Source organism: Rana temporaria, chromosome 3, assembly GCF_905171775.1.
Source record: "Rana temporaria chromosome 3, aRanTem1.1, whole genome shotgun sequence".
Taxonomy (NCBI): domain Eukaryota; kingdom Metazoa; phylum Chordata; class Amphibia; order Anura; family Ranidae; genus Rana; species Rana temporaria.
In genome coordinates this window covers 243,829,380-243,854,723 of record NC_053491.1, presented here as the reverse complement: position 1 = coordinate 243,854,723, position 25,344 = coordinate 243,829,380, and the positions used below count along the sequence as shown (strand labels likewise).

Genomic DNA, 25,344 nt, shown 5'->3' with positions numbered 1-25,344 from the left:
AGCCCCCTGCGTATTACACGCAGGCACAGTTTACCTTCTATTTTCAGGGTAAAAAAGTGAGTGTTGTAGTGAATGGTACCCTGAGGACGTTTGACGACTTGAAAACGCGACATGACCTACCTAATACTTTTTTAGATACCTACAATTGCGCCATGCGTTTCAGGCCCAGTTCAGAGGGAATCCTTTGGCTCTGGAGTCTGGGGACCTGGAATCACTGGCTCGTAGTGAATCACTTCCCAAGGAGGTATCCAGCCTCTATAAAGACCTTTTCCCCGAGACTACCGGGTTGCTGTCGCCTTGTAGGCGTGCTTGGGACTCGGTGACCGCGGGATTGGACAGGGACGACTGGGATGATGTCTGGGGGGCGGCTTTCCAGGCCTTAGTCTCTACAAGAGACAGACTTATACACTACAAGTTCCTACATAGGGTGTACCTGACTCCTGCCAGACTGGCTAGAATGTTCAGGGGTCAGGGATCGGCTTGCTGGCGGTGCTCCATGCCTACTGCAGATTTTATGCATGTTTTTTGGGAATGCCCCCAGATTCAGGCATATTGGCAGGCAGTGGATTGCATCCGGTCGGTCACTACTATTTCGATCCCCATGACTGTGGAGGTGTGTTTGCTACTTTTGGTTGAACCCCTAGCTACGACTAGGGCTATAAGGACTCTTCTCATTCTTGTGCTCTTCTATGCTAAGAAACTAATTATTCTTTCTTGGAAAAGTTCCTCTGCTCCGAAGGTGACAGCCTGGAAGGTATTAGTCAACAAAGCCATCCCATTTTACAAAGCCACATACTTGAGTAGAGGGGCATTGACCAAGTTCGATAAGGTGTGGGGGGGTTGGATGGCCTCCACAGATACGGTGTCAGACTAAGCTACTTTGATGGAGAAGTTTAGTGTCTAGCAGCTACAGTGGTCGGGGAATCCTGAAGGAGGGAATTGTGGAGAAATATGATCCGCACGCATAGGGGTGACAGTTCAGGTTTGTGGAGGATCTTGGGGTAAGCTATTGCTATGGATGGGCTCCTAAGGAGGGAATGGGGCCATACGTCATTTGATTTGGCACTGGAGCTGGGTGTAGGAGGAAGAGTCTTATGTATATTATGTGGGGGGGGATCGGTTGTGCTCTGACCCATATCTCATTTCTATTCATCCTAGCCCGTTCAGCGAACGCTGACGGGGTTTAATGCGAGCATTTCTGTCCCCCCATTCCTTCTCCCCCCCCTTTTTTTTTTCTTCCTTCCCTTTAGTTTTGTCATGTTCGGGTTTTGTACACCGGTCTCTGTGTTTTAACCGGTCAATGTTGGTCACATATGTGGCCTGTTATTGTATACGTGTTTTGAAAACTCAATAAAAAATAATTTTACAAAAAAAAAGAGTGAGTGTTATACGCCAATAAATACAATACATGGTGCCGTCAATTTACACAGCGCTTTACATATACATTGTACATTCACATCGGTCCCTACCCTCAAGGAGCTTACACACGAAGACTGAGGCTGCCAAAGTAAGTTCTTGCTTGATTACACAGCTACGGATAGAGATTTTCATTAGCAGGTAGATCAAATGCATTCAGGCATATTTAGGCAGCTAATGCTAAGCATAGATTTTTTTAAAAATTTCTTATGACCACAGTAAAATTTTATTTGGTTAAGAAAAAACAAATGCAGCGCCTTCTAAGCGTAGCAAGCTTTCTTTTTCTTTGCTTCTATACAGATCACTTCATCTGTCAGCTGGCAGCCATCTAAAGCAAGGCAATAGTAAAGTAGTTATACAGTGCCATGGACAATTGATGGACTTTAATATCCACTTTATAGCACTGGTTTCTTTTGGACTTTAATCCCAGTTTCATTTCATTCATTTTTAATCCTCATTTTTATTTTTATGTTTATTTTTATTTTTATTTACATTTTTATATTCATTTTTATATTTATTTTTATTTTTATATTATATTTATTTTTATTTTTATTTTTATTTTTCAGCTTAAATTTCGTTTATTTTACATTTTGGCCCTTATTTCCATTTCAACTAATACTATCCTTTTGTGAACCTTAGACATCTACAGGGAGTGCGCTTGAATATCATGTTTTGTTTTAAATTTTATTTGGTTGGCTGCTATGAGCCATTTCACCTTTTATTACCCTTGATAGTTCTGAGGAAATACAACACTGAATCTTGTGGAAAGAGCAGTTCTGGTTAGTCACAGCATACAGGTGGTCACTTTATTCCCAATAGGGAAGACACAAAGTACAAACACTCCATAGTGTTAAAAAATAACTATTAGGCAAATAAGAAATGCAAATAAGAAATGCGCTAACAAAAAGTGACTGTAATCAGGTGGGTACATATAGCTGTGAAGGGATAAGGCAGCTGGAAATGTTTGGTAATGGACCTCCAGCCTTCACCACATAGCTGTGGAGAGAGTGTGATGAACCAGGCACCAAAGATCAAAGGATGACATGCAATGCCAGGAAGCGCGGCCGCAAGTACTAAAACCTCCTCCGCCTGACGTCACTCCTCAAGCATGTGCAGCGGGGAGCGTGTTTCAGAGAATGCGTGCCTCTTCATTAGCCTCTTTTTTACTTTAAATGCACATATTTGCCAGCACACCACAGATTGTCAAATAACATCCAAAATCTTTATTGAAGAATGATTACACCCCAGAGGACATTTGCAATGTTTCGGTGCCACGCAGGACACCTTTGTCAGCCATGTGATGTCATCACATGGCTGACGAATGGGTCCTGCATGGCTCCGAAATGTTGCTCTATGTCCTTTGTGATGCGATGTTTGGATGCTGGGATTAAAAACCTTAAAGTATAACAAAAGGCAAAAAAAATTCACTCCATTTGTCCTGTTTACTATTATCATTGAAAGTACAAGAAAATACCAAATTTTGGATTGTCCCAGAAAAGTAATAAGGGGCATTTTCTAATGGGGACACTAGTTCTGGTGATCCCCAAAGAATTCCTTTATTTGCAGGGATTTCCTCTCACTTCCTGTTTGGCTATGGGACAGGAAGTGAAATCTAAGCAATGGATAACAAAAAATCTGTCAGGGGTGTTAACCCTCCCTTGTTCTATTCAAAAAAAGAAAAAGAAAAGAAGGACAGCCCTGTTAGAGTTTGTCGAACCATGTAAATAGCGTTGACAGAAACTGAATACTGAAAGGGTTATTGAGGCTACCATTGCTATCCTCATTCTGCCTCCATCTTCAATACTTTGAGTTACTAACCAAGAATAAGCATGCAAATTAGAAAGTCAGAACTCCAAATCTAAATACATTTTTTCAGGGTAGTCCCTCAAAAGTATGGAAGCCCAAAAGATCAGTAAGACAACCAAGCAACTGTCATTTCCAGAAGCAGAGGCCAGCAATGTCTTACTCCATATTCTCTCCTTTTTTTTGTCAAAAAAATCGGGATGAAAAGGGCAAACAAAATCATTTAGGCTTTTTCAATACATACATCAGTGATTTCCTGCAAAAAAAATCAGTTTTTCTTTATGCACTGCTTTGTAGAATACGCACAGAGTGAGGAGAATTTATTGGCAGGCAAAGCAAGCATGGGCAAAGTATGGCCAGTAAATACTAATATACCAAGACATATATCTTATAACAAAGTCGCAACCGGAAATGTTTACTTAATATCCACACTAGTCCCCCTCCTTTATCAGGAAGATAATTCACCTAATCAGGCAATGGAGTGCAGACATATTGGCAGGAAACCAAGATCTAGGCAGCCTTTTATTTTCAGGAAATCCCACATGTCTAAAGTAACCCAGTAAGACCCTGGCTCTATACAAGCAATGCAGAGCCTGTTTCACAATGCCTACTCTCACCTGACACTGAGAGGTTAATAAGTAGATATATTCTGAGAAAAACAGGCAGCCAGGTTTCTAATGGTTCTAAACAGCATGAACTTGCTTGTCTGCATTAAAAACTCTGTCCATCATCCAGCTGCAAACAATTCCTAGCCTTCAAGAGATGCCCTAAACTAGGGTGACCAGACATCCCCAGTTTCAGGGGACAGTCCCCTGATTGAGGACACTGTCCCCGGACCAAGTCTGTCCCTGGTTTTGTCCCCAGATTGGATTTAATAGGGGGCAGGGCAATTTCAAAGACAGTCAGTGCAGAATTAAAATAAAAAAAAATTGAATTACACACCCCCGCTCCGCCGTGCCTACTAGCATAAGGGGGGTTGTATTTTTCCCATTATTTGTGCCCATTTCTGATGATCATGTGCTGGTCGGAGCGGAGGAAATATTTCTTCAGTTTCGGGTGCCCGTTCAGCTCCGCTCGCATGTTCTTCTGCCTTGGCTCAAATCTTGGCCAGCCACCTGCCTATCTCCTTGCCTTCCCTGGTGGAGTGATCTTCCCCAGCTCTCCATCCAGTAGTAGCCGGGGCCTAAAGAGTGAGACTTGAGAGGCTGTGAGGCAGGTGGCGACGGGCAGAGAGTCGCTGATTGTTGCCGTTACTAGTAAAGAAAAAATATGTCCCTGGATTTCATTTTAAAAATCTGGTCACCTTACCCTAAACGCATCGACATCATGAAACACACTATTTGACATCAAAATGAGACAACCTCAGCTACCCTACCATTCTCACTCTATAAATTTATCAGAGCACACATACTGAGGCCATCATTGCTGCCTGGCTTTGTCCAACTTCAACACTTTTGCTTAAAAGACCTGAAAAAGCATACAGCAAAAGAAAGTTAGTAACGTGCATTAATTCCAAAGCATTATTATAGCTAGGAAATTAACAATTTAAGAGGCAGAACCAACAGTTCACCAATTGTTTATGCTGGATGATCCTCACCATGGTGACCAGCAACAATGGAATTCCAAAATAAAAACTCTTTCCATAGTCTTTTCCTGCTTTCTATTAGCGTTTCTGACTTTTACGTACACTTGTCATGTCAGAAACATGTACTGTAGTCTGCCATATGCCTAACTTTCTTGCTCTACTATTTTCAAATCTTGCCTCAGGTTCCTGACCAAGTATGCAGAATGCCTGAAAATAAGGGTTTTAAAATTCCCTCTACTTTACTTTTTCTGGAACTGTTGTGACTCAAACAGTATTTAAGCCAAAGCATCAGAAAAATATTTAGGCAACTGGCATTTTCAGAAGGATTGGTTAGAGATGGCAACCTACATATTTCTCTCAAGTCAGGAAATTTCTAATGTGCATCTATAGCCAAAACTAGTTTTTTTTTTTTTTTTTTTTTCAACTAAAGTAGGAAAAGTGGGGGGTAAAATTTCGCTCCAATATCTAAATTACATCCTATGTGTAACTAGTGAATACTAAAAAGCTGCAATCCAAAAATTCTGCAGGGTAACCGCAGTATCAAGAATATGTGAGGGTAAAAAGGATGCGCTAATTAAATAAATAAATGAATTGTGAGAATGATTATATGAAAATCAGTTAATCAAAACCATACACCTAAATTAAATATATAAAAAATGGTGGGATAGAAGTGAAATATTATACAATAATGTGTAAAGATAATAAATTAGTGCTGATAGTGTCCAACAAATGTATAAGACTCCTAGGATAGGAGATCAAACAAATATTGTGCATAAACAGTCCAAATGATAGTGAGAAAGATTTTGCAGGATAAGTCCATAAATCTGTGTAGACTTCCTCCTCCACCAAGGAATGGAAATTAATCACCGCAAACAAGTGCTCATGGATGGCACCTTACCACAAAATATTGATCTCCTTAGTCAAAAAGAGATCAAAATAAGCATGGATTCATAAATCATCAGATTCCTTAAAAGTCGATATCAGCAGATCCAGCATCCAGCCTCACATAAAATAAGCCAAAAGAAAGATCGCCATAATATGATAACGTTTAATAAAATCAAAGATTAAAAGACAGGCAACGCCAAATGCCCCCTTACTTGCGAAGTGCCTTTACCCGGCACTGAGGCTGGTCTGCGTTGGATGATTTGGGGGAGAGGTCCACGCTGCAGGAAGAATACAACGGCGTGCGTTCCACCTCTGTGTATGCGAGGACCAGCAAAACCGGAACCGGAAGTCCATCCGTAGGAGATTGCGTGACCAATGCGCCTCGACGTACGTTTCGAGATTGACTCGTCGTCAGGAAACGTCACTGGTCACGCATATGGGCCATTGATATAGGCCGTCCAATCAGGTTTAAGTGGGAGGGACGAAAAGGTAATGACAGCCTCAGTCCCGCGCCAAGCAACAGATGCATACAGCAATAAATTGGCCAATCAAATTCTATATATACAAACAGATATAGACTAATAAAGTTTTATCACAACGATCCTAGGCTACCAAACATTGTTATGGAAGGAATATACAATGCCTATAATCGGAATTATGTTGGATAATAATAAAATTCATAAAAATCACATTAAATTGAAATAAAATAAAATACAATAAGGCAGAATATTAAAATAATCTAAATTGATCTATTCATTGGTTAAAAAACAATTTAGATCAAGATCAATGTTTAAACCCAGAGGTCGCATGGTTCGCAGCCGATGCAACCATTTGGTTTCGTTCTGGGACACTGTCTTTTTGAGATCTGTGCCTCTCCAATGGCTAATTACCCTGTCAATACCATAAAATGTTAAAAGTCGTGGGTCTCTATTGTGACACTCATCAAAATGTCTAGATACGCTGTGGTTGGGGAATCCCTTAAGAATGTTCGCTACATGTTCATTGATACGCACCTTGAGTTCTCTAGTGGTTCTGCCCACATATTGTAACTTACAAGGGCATTCCAGAACGTAAGTCACGTATCTGGAATGGCAAGTTATTAACGGTTCAATGATAAATTGTTCATGTGTGACATTAGATTCAAAACCAAGGCGTTTTTTCCCCACTCTATTGGTACTTTTGCATGATCTGCACCTAGTACAATAGTAAAATCCTGGGCTATCAAGAAAGGTCATAGGTCTGTCAGGTGGATTCCATAGACAATACAAGGGAGTAGAGAAGATTGTCAAAAAGTTCTGGCCTATCCTGTTACAGGACACAGACTTGGCCAAAATTTTACCATCTAAGCCATCTTTTATTTACAGGAGAGCTCCTGGTTTACGTAATAAAATTGCAAAAAATGTCCCTGATCCACCTGACAGACCTATGACCTTTCTTGATAGCCCAGGATTTTACTATTGTACTAGGTGCAGATCATGCAAAAGTACCAATAGAGCGGGACTGAGGCTGTCATTACCTTTTCGTCCCTCCCACTTAAACCTGATTGGACGGCCTATATCAATGGCCCATATGCGTGACCAGTGACACTTCCTGACGACGAGTCAATCTCGAAACGTACGTCGAGGCGCATTGGTCACGCAATCTCCTACGGACGGACTTCCGATTTCGGTTTTGCTGGTCCTCGCATACACAGAGGTGGAACGCACGCCGTTGTATTCTTCCTGCAGCGTGGACCTCTCCCCCAAATCATCCAACGCAGACCAGCCTCAGTGCCGGGTAAAGGCACTTCGCAAGTAAGGGGCCATTTGGCGTTGCCTGTCTTTTAATCTTTGATTTTATTAAACGTTATCATACTATGGCGATCTTTCTTTTGGCTTATTTTATGTGAGGCTGGATGCTGGATCTGCTGATATCGACTTTTAAGGAATCTGATGATTTATGAATCCATGCTTATTTTGATCTCTTTTTGACTAAGGAGATCAATATTTTGTGGTAAGGTGCCATCCATGAGCACTTGTTTGCGGTGATTAATTTCCATTCCTTGGTGGAGGAGGAAGTCTACACAGATTTATGGACTTATCCTGCAAAATCTTTCTCACTATCATTTGGACTGTTTATGCACAATATTTGTTTGATCTCCTCTCCTAGGAGTCTTATACATTTGTTGGACACTATCAGCACTAATTTATTATCTTTACACATTATTGTATAATATTTCACTTCTATCCCACCATTTTTTATATATTTAATTTAGGTGTATGGTTTTGATTAACTGATTTTCATATAATCATTCTCACAATTCATTTATTTATTTAATTAGCGCATCCTTTTTACCCTCACATAAAGTAGGAAAAGGTCAAAACCCCAGCCAGGATATTTTACTGCTGTACGTGTCCCACTGTGGACGTTTCACTTTACTTCCCGCCCCAGCGACACAACTGGAAGTTAAAGGAAATCTCCCAAAGTGACGGAAATTTCCCTCCTATTCAGTTGTTCCCAGAACAGATGCCCCCATTGGACTGGTCATCTCTGGGGAAAACTCTAATTAGATTAGATTTACCAAACCATATAAATTTGCTTTACCAAACCATATAATTTGATTTACCAAACCATATAATTTGAAGTCAAACCTAAACACTTTCGATTTGTATGTACTCAGTCAGGCCCTTGCACTACATAGTTGAAGGTAAATATGAAGGAAATTGAAGAAATTGAATTTACATGCCAGTGTTGTTGAAAATTCACAATGCAGAAGTAATTCTGAGATCTGTGCAGGGCTGAGTTGGATACACTTTCTGTGTCAGCGATAAAAAGTATCCAAAAATAGTCTTGGCTTTTAAAAATAAATATTCCACCTGATGGGACCGTTTCGAGCTTCTGCTGTTTTCATTGCTGTGAAACTTTTTACTGCACTACATTACTGAACAATATGCAGCCCTCTGGCATGAGCACATCTAACATCTATACAGTTCACTGCATCATTTATTTAAAAACAATAAAAAATGCTGATCGCTACTCGAAAGTCAGGCAGTGAAACTGTGGGTCATAAAACCTCAGAGCCTAAAAATCTGAAGCACTGCAGAGCCCATTCAATACTTCCAGATGACATCATGTAATCAAGCGATTTTGTTCTGCTTAAATCCCAAAGTGAACAGAGGTTTTCACCATTATATCATCATTGGCCAACATCCTAAAGAAAGCAGCACAGCTAATGTCTCTTATTTGCTGGCTTGTCCTTGGGTTAACCCATTCATCCCTAGGCTACAACGCAAGATATTACTGGTAAAAGTATTTCCAGAACGTGGAAAACTCCATATCATTTCATCTTCATATAATAGATTATTATCTAAGCTGAAGAACCACCACAGCATTTTAACCACTTGCTGGCCTTCATGTGGTTATTATACCAGGATGATGCCTGCAGCCGAGTGTTTGACTGGAGATAAGAAAGCACATTGGAGAGTGGAGACACAAGTGGTTTAACTGCTTAGGACCACGCCACGTATATTTACTATGGCAGGGTGGCCCTTAAGCGCAAAATAATGTACCTGTAGGTGATTTCTTTCTAGGGCTCTGGGGTAGCGGTGAATGCTGCCGGAGCCCAGCTAACATTGTGTTTGGACACAGCAGGAGCCAATCAGCGTGTCTGGTGGACTGGATGGCCGCTGGAAACCCAGCGATCATTTGGAGAGAGGCAGGACGGTGGTCTGCCTAAGTAAACAAAGCGGAGTGCCCTTCTGCTAGTAAGGAAGATGGAGATCTTGTGTTTCTGCAAAGCAGGAACACTGATCTCTGTCTTCCTACAGTGCAACCATCCCCCACGCAGTTAAAAAGCACTCTCAGTGAATACATTTAACCCTTTGATTGCCCCTTATATTAAAGGGGTTGTAAAGGTACAATTTTTTTTCCTAAATAGCTTCCTCTACCTTAGTGCAGTCCTCCTTCACTTACCTCATCCTTCTATTTTGCTTTTAAATGTCCTCATTTCTTCTGAGAAATCCTCACTTCCTGTTCTTCTGTCTGTAACTCCACACAGTAATGCAAGGCTTTCTCCCTGGTGTGGAGTGTCGTGCTCGCCCCCTCCCTTGGACTACAGGAGAGTCAGGACGCCCACTAACACACAGCTCCTTTCTCTATCTGCAACATAGAGAGCGTCCTGACTCTCCTGTAGTCCAAGGGAGGGGGCGAGCACGACACTCCACACCAGGGAGAAGGCCTCACATTACTGTGTGGAGTTACAGACAGAAGAACAGGAAGTGAGGATTTCTCAGAAGAAATAAGGACTTTTAAAAGAGAAATCGAAGAATGAGGTAAGTGAAGGAGGACTGCACTAAGGTAAAGGAAGCTATTGAGGGGGGAAAAAAATTGTACCTTTACAACCCCTTTAACCCTCCCCTATCATTTGTACAGTGACATTGCATTTTTTTAGCACTGATCACTGTATTGGTTTCACTTAGTGTCAGACTTGTCTGCCACAATGTCGCAGTCCTGCTACAAATTGCTTTACCAGTAAATAAATAAAAAAGTGCGCAAACCAATCATATACGCTTACTTGGATCTCTTTTTTTTACCAAAAACATGTAGCAGAAAACATTGATGAAGAAATGTTTATAGCGCTAAAAATAAAAGTTGCATAGGAGATCAAATATCACCAAAAGAGAGCTCTATTTGTGGGAGGGAAAAATACATACATTTTATTTGGGTACAGTGTCGCACAACTGCGCAATTGTCAGTTAAAGCAATGCAGTGTAGTATCACAAAAAAATGGCCTGGTTAGGAAGGGGATACAACCTGCTGGAGCTACCGGTGGGTGGGTCTGCATGCAACTTCCCCCCCCCTCCTCCGGGGGGGCATGCGACTAGAGGGATTAATTCCTCACCCACCCTTCTCTATCCTTGACCGCCTTTCCCCTTCCTATCTCTTTCCTTTCCTCGTTACACTTCCGATCTGTCTCTCTAACCCCGAACTTCCTACATGACCCCCGTCTGGGGGTCCTCCCGAATAAAAAAGAAAATAGTGGGGCCGGTTGCGCGGTTCGGACATATTGCTATGATGTCTACCACAGGATGGGGAGCTCCCCCCCCCTTCTTTGAGAGCCGTCGCGGGCTTGTTGCCCGCGGCGGCCTTCGGGCGCTCCCCGGGGACGCGGACGCAATTAGGCGCTGGCGGTCCATGGGGGGTACCTGAAGGGAGGTTAGCGATGGCTTTTATACATTATGTTCTGCTGTTGTGTAATTTATACATTGCGCGTACTATTGTGTTTATTTTTGTCGGCCCGTGCGGCCTTGTCCCGGTTTTACAAAAAAAAAAGTGGTTGAACAAAGCACAGCTTAACCCACATAATATTTGGGTCAAAGCATTGTGAGTGTCAGTGTGCGAAGGGAGAGGTGTTAAATCACAGGAGAGCACAGTTTACAGCACTGCCAAAAGCATGAATAAGAGTGGAACACAGTTTGAAGTTTTGGGACTAATAACGATGTACGCTGCTGGAAATTGCCACATGGATTGGACCATTATATGGACACTTAAAGGGGTTGTAAAGTCATTTTTTTTTTATCTTAGTGCATTCTAAGCATTAAGGTAAAAAAACCTTCTCTCAGCCCCCTTAATACTTACACGAGCCCATTCTCTCTCTCCAGTGATGTCCACAAGTTCCTCCTCGGCTGTCCGTGATTGGTTAAGACACAGCCACGGCGCCATTGGCTCCCACTGCGGTCAATCAAAGCCAGTTATCCAATTAGGAGGGGGGGGGCAAGTGGGGCTCAGCTTCTGAATGGACACAGGGAGTGTGACTCAGCTCGGGTGCCCCCTGAGCAAGCTGCTTGCTGTGGTGACAGTCGACAGGAGGGAGTTGCCAGCAGAGCCAAAGAGGAACCGGAGAAAAGGAGGATCTGGGCTGCTCTGTGCAAAACTGCACAGGCTCTCCTCCTCTCCTCCCAGCTGCCACCAAAGGGAACCTCAGCCCCTTCCAGTGCAGTCCTCGGATCGGGGAAGGAGATCGCCGGGACATCAGCTAATGGCCCTTCAAAATAAGGTATTGCGCCGCATCATTTTTAGAAAACAAAGGCAGTGAGTGATATAACAGATTATAACAGAGGGGATTCTACTAAGGACCCATAATGGCTTAACAACCACTTTAACCCCTTCCCGACCAGCCGCCACGGTTATACTGGGCAAGCCATCGTAGCCGTACTTTGCCTCTTTAAGACCATGTTGCCGGCGCTATGCTCAGGTGTGAATGGGGCCTTAATGACAGAACAATAAAAAAAAAAAAAAAAAAAAAAACACTGTCTTTAAAGGACAGAAGAGTGACATAAAAAAATAACTCCCCCAGACTAGTGGTGTGTCAGTAAGTGAAAGAACAATTGGAAGGAGGCAATTTCAGCCTGGACTGAAAACAAGAATACCAAGGACAAAGCCATATTTGATTTCAAAGGAAAAAATGTGTTTTGTGGGCCAAAGAACATCTACACTGGAAGACTGGGATAAGGCAATCCGGCGAGATCAATCTATGTCTATATCAGTTTTTTGGAGTGATAGGCTAAACAATGGCCATTGAGGCTGGGTTCACATCATCACCGCCCGCCTCACAGCAGCAGTCCGGTGCATCCTGGTTCACCGTTTCAGGTATGATTTCAGCCTGAATTTTGGGCTAAATTCGGACCTGAAACGGACCAAAAGACACACAGCATTTCTGTGCAAATCACACTGGACCCGCTGTGGAGATATGTGAATTGGCTCCATAGAGAGCAGCTCAAAATCTCCTCAATTCGCATCAACGTCGAACCAAAGTAGTGCAGGGACTATTTTGAAGTCGCACAGATATGAATGGTACTCATTGGAAATCATGGGGTTCGACTTGTCCTACGACTTTGCAGTCCAAGTGTGAAATTGGCCTAATGGTTCTAAATCTGCCAAATCATTTAACACTCCCCTCGCCCTAACCTGACAATGCCGCTGTCTGCTGTACCTCCTTCGCTCATTGAGTCTCACTAATACAGGAGGTTCCAGACTACCAGGTGAAAACACATGGGGGAAAAGGCCAAAGAAAACAAAACAAATGCAGACACCACATCTCATGGTTGGTAAGCTGTAATACAATACATTTTTGGCTTTGGGTTTTAATACTGCTTTAAAACATTGCATCAATTCTGTTTAAATAGATATGAAAATAAATGGTATGAAACTATTTAGAATTACAACTGAAATTAAATATGTTGAAAACATGATGTTCTCTATCCTTTTAAGTAATCAGTGTATCACTCAAAAAAAATAAATAAAATCCTAGTTTTAATAATTGCTCATATTTTGGCTACTAGTGTATTTAAGACCAACTTTTCAGCTTACTGCATACGCCCAATTGCGACTGGTTCTATTTAAAGCAAAGCAAATAGAGTCTGAAGTATTCAGTACCCGATTGAACTTCCTACTTGTATAAATGGGTTTTACTATTCCCCTTCAACAAAGACAAGACAAGATGTAGTCATCATACAATAGCTAGCATTTTGGTAATTTAATCACCGATATGGTATAAAATATTCTGGCTACAGGATTTATATTTTACTTTCTAGTGTCTATTCCTGTCCTGAACAAAAAAAAAAAAACACAATTTCCCCACATATTTTCACCAATCAAATGCACTTAAAACCTAACATGCCAAGCAGTAACTGCTCTATACTTCCTTGCAGAAGGCCAGGTCATAGGGGTGGAAAGCTACAATCTGTCCCTTTTTAATAAATGGCAAAGAAAAGATATATGTGAGCTCTGTGTGCCGCAGGACAAGATTGAGTACTTTTTGTTGCCATGCTCACGAGATAATGCAGTCATCATCAGTTCAGTGCAGATTTTGAAAAATACTGCTATGAAAACCACTGGTGGTCCCTTGTTTAAAAAGGAGAGAATGTCTAGCCAATGTAGTCACCCTCTGATTAATAATTCTGCCTTGCAAGCTTTAGATTCTTGCGTATGATCATCACCATTTACTAGTTTGACCAGTAATGCATTGGCCAGTCTTCAATAAAAATCAGCGTTCTGCAAAAAGTTACAACTATTATTATATTGAATATCCAAACTCCACTGCAATTCTCCCCCCTTCATTTGTTGCATAACTTAAGGCTCTGTTCACATCTAGCGTTTTGGGATCTCGGGCAGAATCATAGCGATTATGCCTGCAATACCAAATCACACTGCAATAATGGCAAAACACTTGGGTGCCAGTGATATTTAATGGCACCTAAACACAGTGAGGTTTTGCTGTGCAATAAATTGCATGGCAAACCACAACAGGCAAAGCTTGTCGCCCAAAAAAAAAGGAGGACCGCCAGATACGAATGGGGGGTCTAACTCATGAGAATGTCACAACCCAAAAATGAAAGTGCTCTGGTGGAATATTTATTCTGTGACTTAAAGGGGTTGTAAAGGTTCGTTTATTTTCTAAATATGTTCCTTTAAGCTAGTGCATTGTTGGTTCACTTACCTTTTCCTTCAATTTCCTTTCTAAATGTGTTTCTTCTTTGTTTTCTTTGTCTGAATTTCTCACTTCCTATTCCTCTCCAGTAAGCTTGCCCCCATCAGCCGAGAACACAGCGTCTCCCCGCAGGGATGTAGTCCCAAGGGAGGGGGCTAGCACGCTGACTAACCCCCAGCCAGAACGGCTCGGAAGATGGGGGCAAGCTTACAGAGGAGAAACAGGAAGTGAGAAATTCAGACAAAGAAAAAAAAAACATTTAGAAGGGAAATCAAAGGAAAGTGAACCAACAATGCACTAGCTTAAAAGGAACCCATTTAGAAAATAAAAAACAAATCTTTACAACCCTTTAAACTGGCCATACATAAAGTGAAATTTGAGCGTTGGGTTGTCCTGTCAGCCAAATAAGATGCAGCCACCGTTCAGATATTTTGACAACTGTGGAGCCACAAATAGCAGGAGCTGTTTGATTGCTTATGGCACCACTCAAAGTTGAGGTGAAAGCATTTCCCTATGTCCCAGAACATGGGGGGTAGGCTTGTCCTGGTACCAATCCAGGGGGTCAGTATATGAAAAGAGGAAAGGAACACCGCTACTCCTGACCAGTCCAGGTGAACAATAAAGAGCAAGCTTAGCCTACATGTCTCCAGGAAACCACATACTCTGATGCATTTTGCCCCACCCACCTGGGTTTAATAGGGCCCTTTATGATTAAAGCGGGGGTTCACCCGCACATAACACTTTTTCCCCTTTAGATTCCTGCTCGTTTTGTCTAGGGGAATCGGCTAGTTGTTTTAAAATATGAGCTGTACTTACCATTTACGAGATGCATCTTCTCCGCCGCTTCCGGGTATGGGCTGCGGGACTGGGCGTTCCTATTTTGATTGACAGTCTTCCGAGAGGCTTCCGACGGTCGCATCCATCGCGTCACGATTTTCTGAAAGAAGAAGGAACGCCCGCTCCCAAAGACCCATACCCGGAAGTGACGGAGAAGATGCATCTCGAAAACGGTAAGTACGGCTCATATTTTAAACAACTAGCCGATTCCCCTAGACAAAACGAGCATCCATCTAAGGGGAAAAGATTAAAAAAAAACATCATTGGGTGAACTCCCGCTTTAAGCCCCAGTAGACGAGGCAAAATGCATCAGGGGCTGTCATTTGGTGGAGACATGAAGGCTGAGGCTGCCCTTTACATAGCTGCAGGAGCAGTCAGCCTCCCATTTTTTTCAATGGGGCTTTGCGCCAGCATCTAAGGTAATAGCAGGGAACCCTGCTGAAACTCCCATGGGTAAATGCAAATGGTCCAATTTGCAAGTATGAATGGGGCCTTATGGCCAGCTTAAGTGAGCTAATTGTGTGGTCATGTCAGAATCATTACACTGTGCTGTAAGCTTATATAAGGGCAGAGACTGCACTAAATGGCAACCTGCTGGTGTCATTCTTTCAGATGGGTAGCCCCTCAAACTTAAAATCTGACAGCTGCAGTCAATTCATTTTAAATTGATACAAACAAACAAGGTTGGCATTCACATATTGAAATTTCGATCTCTGTGTAGCCCCGTCTGCTAAACATAAGCTGATTAATCGTTAGACTGGTGTCTGCCAAACAATCCTGCTGAAAAATCATTCAACTAGTGCATGCAGCCAATAAAAATAATAAAAAAAAAAAAAAAAACCAATGGCTGCAGCGCTGATCAGTGTATTCAGGGGAAAGGGTTGTCAGAATACAATAGCGCAGCAAGGGAGATCTCTGCATGCATATAGCTTGTGTGGAGTTTTTTTTTTATTTGCTTAATGGGGAAAAAGACGTCACCACAGTGTACACCCAGATTTAGGCTGCTATTCCTGTGGTTCACAGAAGCAAGCATCTTTTCCCCAGTAATTTTACCTGCACTACCTGGTTTTGCACTCATTCAGACATGGTCCTGTTCATTATATTTGAAAGATCAGCCTTACAGCAGAGCAAATCTGAAAAGGAGAATGAAAGCCAAACTTTCAAAGAAGGGGGGGGGGGCTGCTTTTCATCTTTCCTCACAAAACCTCAAAAAATAAAAAAACACTGCAAAAACATTACCAAATGAAGAAAAGGAGAAGCATCCATTACTTTGGAGGTTTCCTTAGGACACATTTAGGCTAGTTAGCTAGTTTGAAAGGGTTCACTGGAGGATTCATTTCGCAATATCAGTTCAAGCCATCCAAGATTTGTAAAAAAAAAAAAAGAAGAAACCTGCAGACCCTGTGCCTGGCTTCCCTCTTGATTGTTTCATGAAGTGGTGAGGAAGGCTGCAGGAAGCAGAACGTTCAGAAAAGAAAAACATTTCATAAACACCAAGAGCATGGTTTTGGTAAGAAACTGATTTTTAGGGATCACAAATGGCTTGTGGGCTATAAATAGGAAAACCTATGTGTTTGCAAACTTCACCAGACAATTCACAATCTATAATAGGCTCATTGTCAAGACTGTCACCACCAAATCACATTTTCAGTAACTAAGTTCCCATGCAAGACAGGATGTTTCCTTGCCATCGATAAGTATTAGAACTTTAGGTCTGAGTATCCGTTACCATAACATTCCTGATGTAAATACGGAGTCTTGTAGTCTCTCATGAACAGAGATGTCACAGGAGCATCTAGGATGACGACACCAAAGGAAACCTACAGAAAGCATGCTATAACCGTGCATGGATCCCCCAGGCCAGGCTGTACCATTCTGAACCTACCAGAACAGCGTAGAGGTTCTAACATAACCCAGCCTATTTACAAAATATGTGATTACAACTAGCAAGGGTACAACAAGAAAGGGTTAGAATGAAAACTTAAAAAGGTTGTAAATGTACAATTTTTTTCCCCCTAAATAGCTTCCTTTACCTCAGTGCAGTCCTCCTTCACTTACCTCATCCTTCCATTTTGCATTTAAATGTCCTCATTTCTTCTGAGAAATCCTCACTTCCTGTTATTTTGTCTGTAACTCCACACAGTAATGTGAGGCTTTCTCCCTGGTGTGTAGTGTTGTGCTCGCCCCCTCCCTTGGACTACACAGCAGAGTCAGGACACTCTCTACGTTGCAGATAGAGAAAGGAGCTGTGTGTTAGTGGGCGCCTGACTCTCCTGTAGTGCAAGGGAGGGGGCGAGCACGGCACTCCACACCAGGGAGAAAGCCTCGCATTACTGGATGAGGTAAGTGAAGGAGGACTGCACTGAGGTAAAGGAAGCTATTTAGGGGAAAAAAATTGTACCTTTACAACCCCTTTAACTATTGGGGCTTGTTAACCGCTTCAGCCCTTCCTGACCAAAGCACTTTTTGCGATTCTGTACTGTGTTGTTTTAACTGACAATTGTGCGGTCGTGCGATGCTGCACCCAAACAAATAGGATGTCCTTTTTTCCCACAAATAGAGCTTTCTTTTGGTGGTATTTGATCACCTCAGCATTTGTTTGTTTTTGTGTTTGTTTGTGCTATAAACAAGGAACAGCGACAATAAAAAAAAAAAAAAAAAAAACACAATATCTTTTATTTTTTGCTATAATAAATATCCAATTTTTTTTTCTGTTTAGACGGATATGTATTCTACATATTTTTGGTAAAAAAATAAATACCGTATTTATCGGCGTATAACACGCACTTTATTCCCCTTAGGCTGCATTCACACCTGAGCGTTTTGTCGCCTGAAGCGCGACGCCCCAAAACGCTAGAGGGGAAAAAATACATTATTCTCTATGGAGATGGTTCACATCTCCACTACAAAATGCCTGACGCCGAACGCCTGAAGCCCAAACAAGTTCTGGATCCTTTTTTGTCGCTCGAATTTGGGCGTTTTACATTGGTGACCCTAGACCTGTAAAAAAACGTTGCGTTTTGTCGGGGCAAATTGCGGTAAAAAACGTTGCGTTTTGTCGCGGCAAATCGCGGTAAAAAACACTGCAAAACGCTACGCTCAGGTGTGAATGTAGCCTTAAAATCAGGGGAAAATCGTGGGTGCGCGTTATACGCCGATATCACTTTCTTTTTTACAAACAGGGTGGGTGGGGATTGGGCGGTGGTGTCAAGCCGGCCGTCCCGCCTCTCCTAGCCCTGGGACAGCCCGCTGGCATACTATAAAGATTAACAAATCACTGTCATAGCCCGCACATACCTTATTCTCCCTGGCCACTCTCCTCCTCCAGCTCCTCCTCCCCCTCCGAGTGTAGTCTAAGATTGGAGGAGGAGAGCGGTCACATGAAACAGAGGAGAGAGATCATGTGACCAGCTGGGAAGAACAGTGGCACAGTATGTACGAGTGACTGGCAGTGATTGTTTTTAAAACTTTAGAGTACACTGGAAGTGCTGACCCAGGAGACTGGGGGGTCTCCTGGGAGTGCAAGGGGGCTGTGCAATGTAAAGGAGCTGTGTACTGTGCAGGGGGAAAATGCTGTGTAATGTAAAGAGGAGCTACATAATGTGCAGGGATCTGTGTAATGTACGGGGGGGGGGGGGGCTTTGGTCTGTGTAATGTACGGGGGGGGGGGTTGGTCTGTGTAATGTGCAAGGGGGGGCTTTGGTCTGTGTAATGTGCATAGGGGGCTTTGAAATGTAAGAGGGGCTGTGGAAAGTTTTTTCCTTAAACTTCCCTCTTAAAATTAGGGTGCGTGTTATACGCCGGCGCGTGTTATACGCCGATAAATACGGTAAATAAAATCGCAATAAGCGTATATTGATTGGTTTCTGCAAAAGTTATAGCATCTACAAAATAGGGGATAGAATTATGGCATTTTTATTATTTATTTTTTACTAGTAATGGCGAAAATCTGCGATTTTTATCAGGACTGCGACATTATGGTGTAAAAATCTGACACTTTTGACACATTTTTGGTACCACTATAAAAATGCACTGGTTAGTGTAAAAATATCACTGGCAGGGAAGGAGTTAACACTAGGGGGCGATCAAGGGGTTAAATATGTTCCCTCTCTGTGTTCTAACTGAAGGGGGATGGGACTGACTAGGGGAAATGACAGATCGGTTTTCCTACTTTATATAAAACAGACAATCAGTAATTTCTCCCCTGAGAGAACCGGGATCTGTGCATTTACCTAGGCCATGGGTCTTCAAACTACGGGCCTCCAGTTGTTCAGGATTGACACTTCCCATCATGCCTAGTCATGTCTGTGAATGTCAGTGTGTTACAATGCCTCTTGGGATGTGTAGTTCTAAAACAGCTGGAGGGCCATAGTTTGAGGATCCCTGACCTAGGCTATAAGAAGATTGTAAAGACCCTGAAACTGAGCTGCAGCGCGGTGGCCAAGACCATACAGCAGTTTAACAGGACAGGTTCCACTCAGAACAGGCCTCGCCATGGTCGACCAAAAGAAGTTGGGTGCATGTGCTCAGCGTCATATCCAGAGGTTGTCTTTGGAAAATATACATATAAGTGCAGCCTGTCAGTGCTCAGACCATACACCACACACTGCATCAAATTACTCTGCATGGCTGTCGTCCCAGAAGGAAGCCTCTTCTAAAGATGATGCACAACAAAGCCTTCAAACAGCTTTCTGAAGACAAGCAGACTAAGGGCATGGATTACTGGAACCATGTCCTGTGGTCTGACGAGACTGCCTTGCTAAAGAAGCTGAGGGTAAAGGTGATGGACTGGCCAAGCATGTCCCCAGACCTAAACCCTATTAAAGCGGGGGTTCACCCTATCGACGGGAAAATTTTTTTTTTTTTTTTTTTTTACCTTAAAATCAGGCATTGTAGCGCGAGCTACAGTATGCCTGTCCCGAATTTTTTCCCCCCATACTCACCTTGTAGTCGTCCATCGAAGATACCGGGGAATGGGCGTGCCTCTGGAGACGGAGGATGATTGACGGCCGGCTCTGGCGCGTCACGCTTCTCCGGAAATAGCCGAAATAGGCTTGGTCTTCACGACGCGTGCGCATAGCCTGTGCGCAGGCGCCGTGAAGAGCCGAGACCTACTCCGGCTGTCTTCGGGGAGAGTGACGTGCCAGGGCCGGCCGTCAATCATCCTCCCTCTCCATAGGCACGCCCATTCCCCGCGGGAGCCGAAATCTACGATGGACGACTACAAGGTGAATACGGGGTTAAAAAAATCGGGACAGGCATACTGTAGCTCGCGCTACAATGCCTGTCTCAATGGTAAAATCATGGGATTGTGGGTGAACTACCGCTTTAAGCATCTGTGGGGCGTCCTCAAAACAGAAGGTGGAGGAGCGAAAGGCCTCCAACATCCACCATCTGCGTGATGTTGTCGTGGAGGAGTGGAAGAGGACTCCAGTGGCAACCTGTGAAGCTCAGATGAACTCCATGCCCAAGAGGGTTAAGACAGTGCTGGAAAATAAATGGTGGCCACACAAAATATTGACACTTTGGGCCAAATTTGGACTTTTTCACTTGAGGGTGTACTCACTTTTGTTGCCAGCAGTTTAGGACATTAATGGCCAAGTTATTTTGAGGGGACAGCAAATTTACACTGTTATAAAAGCTGTAAACTCACCACTTGTAGCAAAGTGTCATTTCTTCAGTGTTGTCACATCAAAAGATAACTAGAAAATGCGTGGGAATGCTGAATAGCTGAGCCCACACCAAAGCCATTCACCATAACCACTACACTATCTTTAGGACATACAAGCAGTGTTCCTTCATTACTTATAAAGCCTCTCTTTGATCATTAAGGCCTCATTCACACTTGGCGGACTCCGTCGCTACGGAGTCCGCCTGCTCCCGTCGGCTCAGCGGGAGATCAGTCCGCAGAGCCGACGGATGACAAGCTTCTCTCTGCTCACTGAGCGGGGAGGGGCTTGTCGGGCACCGCTGTGTCCTATGGAGCGATCTGATGAAAACGGACAGCATGGTATTGAAAACACCTGTGGATGTCAGAGAGCAGCAATAAAGCCTAATAAGCACCAATTAGGCAGCTTTAAAATGACTGTGATACTAAGCTCCTTCTAGACATTTACTGGTGTGGTTACAAACATGGTGAAGTCAAGAGAATGGTCCAGGAAGACAAGAGAAGAGGTGATTACTCTTCACAGGAAGGGCAATGGCAAGGAAGCATCATTCGCAAATTCAAGGCAAAGGGCACTGTTGAAACGCTACCTGGTCATGGCAGAAAGAAGATGCTGACTTTGACTGCTGTGCGCTACCTGAAGCATAGAGTGGAGAAAATACCTGTGTGACTGCTGAGGAACTGAGAAAAGATTTGTCAGATGTGGGTACTGAAGTTTCTGCTCAGACAATACGGCGCACACTGCGTAATGAAGGCCTCCATGCCAGAACTCCCAGGCGCACCCCCTTGCTGTCTCCAAAGAATAAGAAGTCGACTGCAGTATGCCAAAAGTCATGTGGACAAACCACAGAAGTTTTGGGATTGTGTTCTGTGGACTGATGAAACAAAATTACAACTGTTTGGGCCCATGGATCAACGCTATGTTTGGAGGAGGAAGAACAAGGCCTATGATGAAAAGAACACCTTGCCTACTGTGAAGCATGGTGGTGGTTCAATAATGCTTTGGGGCTGTTTTGCTTCTGCAGGTACAGGGAAGCTTCAGCGTGTGCAAGGTACCATGAATTCTCTTCAGTACCAGGAGATATTGGATGACAATGTGATGCAGTCCGTCACAAACCTGAGGCTTGGGAGACGTTGGATCTTTCAACAGGACAATGATCCCAAGCATACCTCCAAGTCCACTAGAGCATGGTTGCAGACTAAAGGCTGGAACATTTTGGAGTGGCCATCACAGTCACCAGACTTAAATCCGATTGAGAACCTCTGGTGGGACTTAAAGAAAGCAGTTGCAGTGCGCAAGCCTAAGAATGTGACTGAACTGGAGGCTTTTGCCCATGACGAATGGGCGAAGATACCCGTAGATCGCTGCAAGACACTTGTGTCAAGCTATGCTTCACGTTTAAAAGCTGTTCTAACTGTAAAAGGATGTTGTATTAAGTTTGAATGTCACTTGGGGGTTGAATAAAACTGATAATGATGTGAGCACAGAAAAGACATTTGTGGTTATTTCATTATAAATGTTATTATGTTATATTTGTCTGACCTACACGTGCCTCTTTGATTTAATTGTAAGCAGGATGACTGAATGATCAAAATCAATGTCAAACTGGCCAAAACAATCAATTTCAGTGGGGGTTGAATAATTTTGAATACAACTCTATATATATGATTTTGCAGTGAAAGGGTTAAAAATAGAGAAATAATTGGGGGTGTAATAACGAGAAAATAAAAGAAATGAAAAGATGTTATAAGAATAAAGATCTCTATTTCAGCCATGGAACTGAAAGGGTTAAATCTCATTCACAATAGCATCTTCTTATGCCCCGTACACACCATCACTTTATGTGATGAAAAAAAATGACGTTTCTAAAAACGTCACTTTAAATGACCGTGTGTGGGGGAAAACGTCGTTTTATGTCTTGTAAAAAAACGACCAAAAAAAATTGAAGCATGCTTCAATTTTATGTGTCGTTTTTCAAAACGTCATTTTTTACTTCACAGAAATTAACCGTGTGTAGCAAAAAACGTCGTTTAAAACAACGTTTTTTCACCCACGCATGCCCAGAAGCTACTTATGAAGCAAGCTTCAATGGAAAAACGTGGTGAACATAACCTCGCTTTGCTAGAACATTGTGAGAAAAACGATGGTGTGTAAGCAACTTCGTCTTTGAAAATTGAAGTTTCAAAAACGTAATTTTTTACTTCACAGAAAATGTCGTTTTTTTTCATCACATAAAGTGATGGTGTGTACGGGGCATTAAAGGAGCCATGTCCCTTTTTTCTTTGTTGTTTAGAAAAGCACAGGCACTAAGATGCAGCTTTTTATGTGACAGAGGGGATGAACAGATCAGCAATAGTGAAAGATGACAGGCAGGGAGGGTGAGGGGAGAGAAGACACAGGGAGAGATGAAGATAGTAGCGTATGATGGAGACATGTACAGGGAGGAGGAGGGGGGGGGAGACACAGGGAAAGCTGCAGATAGCAGTGTATGATGGAGACATGTACAGGGAGGGGGAGGAGACACGTACAGTGAGGGGGGAGGAGGAGAGGGAGGAGACAAAGGGAAAGCTGCAGATAGTAGCGTATGATGGAGACACGTACAGGGAGGGTGAGGGGGGAGGAGACACAGGGAGAGCTGCACATAATAGCGTATGATGGAGACATGTACATGGAGGGTAAGGGGGGGAGGAGGAGACACAGGGAGAGCTGCAGAGAGCTGCAGATAGCAGCATATGATGGAGACTTGTACAGGGAGGGGGGAGGAGGAGACACAGGGAGAGCTGCAGATAGCAGTGTATGATGGAGACATGTACTGACTCCGGTGTCAGAACTCTGCAGCCCTGATACTTGGGAGTCAGTGCAGAGAGAGGGAGGGTAGAAACTGGTAGGATCAGGCAGATATTTCATACACAGCACAAGCACTATAACAGCCTTTAACCACTTGCGGACCGCCGCATGTACATATACGTCGGCAGAATGGCACGTACAGGCACATTGGCGTACCTGTAAGTCCCTGCCTAGACGTGGGATCGGGAACCCCCCCCCCCGGTACCTGCGGCGGTCCCCGTGGCTGTCCAAGCGATCCGGGATGAGGAGGCGGCTGTTTGTTTTGTCCGCCCCCTCCGGATCGCTCTCAGCCAATCCGCGTGCTCCCCCGTGTGTCACTTCCTCTGCCTGTGTAAACACAGGAAGAGGGAAGTGATGTGATCTCTCCTCTCGGCTGTATTTTCAACCGCCGCTGAGGAGAGATCACATCACACAGTGAGTCCGCACAACACTACACTGACACACACTACACATAGGCACATTAACCCCTTGCGATCACCCCCCCCCCCACCCCCCTGTCACAGTGTCACTGAATGCAGTGATCATATTTGTACTGATCACTGCATTTAGTGTCAGTGTGACAGGCAGTTAGTGTTAGGTTCAGGGTAGCCCCCGTACCCCCCCCTAATAAAGTTTTAACCCCTTGATCACCGCCCTTAGTTGACCCTTTCACTCCCTATTGCCAGTGTCACTAAGCGATCATTTTTCTTTTTTTTTTCATTCAAATTTATGTTTATTTTCAATAAAAGTACATACATTTGTACTATAACAGCAGTATACAATTCAGTAATACACAGTAAATAATAAATCCAATGCATTGTTTTACATAGAAGATGGTCTTGTCATAGAAACTGACTATCATATACAGTCATATCATATGCTATCACCATACGGTGAGAGTATAACAGATTGTAATAGTTAAAAAGAAAAGCTAGGTATAACCAATAATTTATAATTAAATAAATAAAAGGATATTTCCATATACTATATAATTCCTTAGGCTTATTGTTGTCACACAATAAAAAATCCCATGTGTGTACTGGGTCTAATTTCATGGAACGAATAAAGGACAGGATTTCTGGATAACAATGACCTCTCCGACACCCCCACTGGGAACAGTCTGTGTCCAAGAGGTTAAGCAAACCTTTCAATCCCCCTTCCCTCCCTCCAATAATTATCACCAATACCCACCAGTATCTGTAAATATATATTTTCAAAACCCTTAACATGCCTAACGTCCCCAAAAATTTGGTGGAATCTTTTGATAACCCAAACATAGGCTAATACAAATGTTTATATATATCTTTTTTTTTTTCTAAACATAACACTCTGAGAATGAGAAATAACAAGGATGTTATCCTCGTGTAAAAAACAAAATTATCAAATCAAATAACAATCAATGAAAAGAAGAGAAAAAAAGAGAAGAAAAGAAAAAAAAAAGAAGATCAGGGGAAAGTAAAAGGAAAAAGAGATGGCAGCCTGCCCGTCAACGAACAACATCGTCCTAAGGATATAAATATCACCACAGCCTTTATGGGATAAAAGATATTCCCATAAAATTCATCCACGGTTCCCATATTTCATGTAAAAGAGTAGACATATCCAACATGGAACAGACCCTCTTTTCTTGTTCCATAATCCATGTAACCTTTTGTTTCATATACCGGATGGAGACAGTAGATTTTTTCCACGCAGCTGCAATTGTGATCCTGGCACCTGTCAGAATGTATAGGATGAGTTTTCTAGTTACCTTGGAGGTTTGGGGTAACATCCCGTTAAGTAAAGCGATAGTGGGGGATTGATGCAAATTACAGCCTGTGACACGTCTTATTATGTTGAACACCTTATTCCAGTATCCA

At 42.9% G+C, this 25,344-nt stretch overlaps 1 protein-coding gene across 2 annotated transcripts in view; it reads right to left on the bottom strand.

Moving 5' to 3' along the window:
- The window catches only part of SH3PXD2B (SH3 and PX domains 2B), a 228,920-nt gene that overhangs the window by 147,610 nt on the left and 55,966 nt on the right, over window positions 1-25,344 (bottom strand). The gene's annotated exons all lie outside the window — the stretch shown is intronic.